At 38.1% G+C, this 2,047-nt stretch overlaps 1 long non-coding RNA gene across 1 annotated transcript; it reads left to right on the forward strand.

The window, feature by feature from the left end:
• Positions 1–471: 471 nt before the first annotated feature.
• On the forward strand, positions 472–1,562 carry LOC135189825 (uncharacterized). Its single transcript, XR_010308324.1, has 3 exons — positions 472–587; positions 1,289–1,368; positions 1,509–1,562. It is a non-coding gene; the product is annotated as an uncharacterized LOC135189825 (long non-coding RNA).
• The last annotated feature ends 485 nt before the right edge of the window (positions 1,563–2,047 follow it).

Genomic DNA, 2,047 nt, shown 5'->3' on the forward strand with positions numbered 1-2,047 from the left:
ATGACAACTAACAGTTGAACATTAGGCTTAGATCAACAGGAGATGTTCATAGCCAGGAAAGGATAGCATGGAGATAAAAAAGGAGGGGAAAAGCCAAAATAAGAGGAAGCAATTGGTAGGGAATTTAGCAGATGTAGCTTCTGTTCCACAAGGAAATAAAACCTGCATTAGCATTGTGCATTAAATAGCTGAGTTTTGGAGATGTCCTAACCAAGAGTTTGCCTCAGGAGAAGAAGCGAAGCAAAATAAAATCCAACAGTACGTTTCTTAGCAAGGAGTATCCTGTGATTTGGAAACACTTGTTACTTCTGGGCATGCTGAAGTGGAAATAGATTTCAGCTATTTTACAGGGGATTAACAAAAATGACACACACAATGTCTGAAGTAAATCTTTCACTTAGATGTCATTATAAAGATTTGACTTCTATTCTCCTTTTGTAGCTTTGCCTATGATATCAGAAGCTATGTGAATACATATCAAGATCCTTCAGCATTTTGCTGCTGTTTATGGATTAGTTGTCTGTTTTGTGAGTGAAGTGCACAGTCCCTGGAGAGAACAGAAGTAATGATCTTTGTACAATATGTTTGTGAGTAAAAGCTTTTTCTTCACTTCCATTCCTTTTCTGCACAGATACTTTTGGAAGCGTGTTTTTTCTTAGCATATTAATTGTATTTTCTCATTGGACTATCTGAAGAAAGCACTCCTTGGGTTTTGTCTAGAGATCAATACAGTCTTGAAATATTATTCACTTCATTTTCTGCTGCTATTTATGCAGTTGTGCTTCAGCACTCCAAAGAAAAAGCACAGCTAAAGAAATACTGCCCAGCTGTATAATATATTCTGAGCACAATTTCCCCGTTACAAATAATTGTACAAATATTCAATAGCTTTAATTACTACTGAAAATGGTGCAACAATTTCTCTCTGCAGCATTCAGGCTGGGCCAGCCACCATTTTCAGATCTCTTCTGGTATTTCAGTGAATAGTACTCCCAGTGAGCACCCACATCTGTGTTTAACATGCAAGGCCAGGCCATCAAAGAGCTGTGCAAATGCCAAACGCTGCTCTTGTGTCCACTCAGTTTCGTTTTTTGTTAAATTTACTCAGTGGTTCAATTTTTGCCTTCAGGGCTCTATTGACTAGTCTGAAATATAGGCAGATTTCTAGAAAACACTGTGCTTTGGTGGCAGCCTGCTTTGATAGGGGAATGAATGCTGATTAAACTGCCTTACATTAGGGAAACCAGAATAGCTGCCTTTGTAAGGATTCACTTCTTAGCTCCTTCAGCACTGGAAACTTGAGGAAGAAGGAGCAACCACCAAAAAAGAGATGCTGTTTTGTGGAAGATGGATGCACAAGGAGAGCAGGTAACCAGCTCACCTTCTGGCCCCTGTTGCAGGGCAGCCCAACAGGAAGCCCATCTCAGTTACTCTCAGAAAGTTCATACATAGGAACGATGGAATAAAAAATAAATGTTACCCTAACTTCTTTTATTCCTATCCTTTAGGATTGTGCATTGGAGTTCCCTGAATGGATCTCTGAATTTCTAAGTCTTCCCTGAAAATCTACATTTTTATACCTTTTCTCTTTTCATTATTTCCCTCTCCCTGCCTTTTCCTTTTCCTCTATTTGAACTTTATCTCAGAACCATAAAGACAGCTTTTACTTCAGTGGATCTTCAGAAGGAAGCTGTGAGGCACAAATGGTATTGAAGCAAAATGGCACAGATGTATTTCTTCACCAATCTGAAAACAGAGATAAAAGGTATCATTAACAGAAAACTACTTTAAATATCAAAATAAAGATGCCAAGAGAAGCAGCTATCACAGTGCCATTAGAAAAGGTGTAATTTATAATTTACCACTACATTTATGACATGATTGTGGTGAAAGGGAAAGTAAGACACTGATTTGTTTTGGGCTTGAATGTATATGAAAATGTGTGAATCACTGAATTGAATTATTTTCTCACTACATTTTTTCAGCTACCCTTGGCCCATTCAGTTGCTCTTCAGGACTCAGCAGATGACAAAATGCTTACAAAACA

This window comes from Pogoniulus pusillus, chromosome 34, assembly GCF_015220805.1.
Source record: "Pogoniulus pusillus isolate bPogPus1 chromosome 34, bPogPus1.pri, whole genome shotgun sequence".
Taxonomy (NCBI): Eukaryota; Metazoa; Chordata; class Aves; order Piciformes; family Lybiidae; genus Pogoniulus; species Pogoniulus pusillus.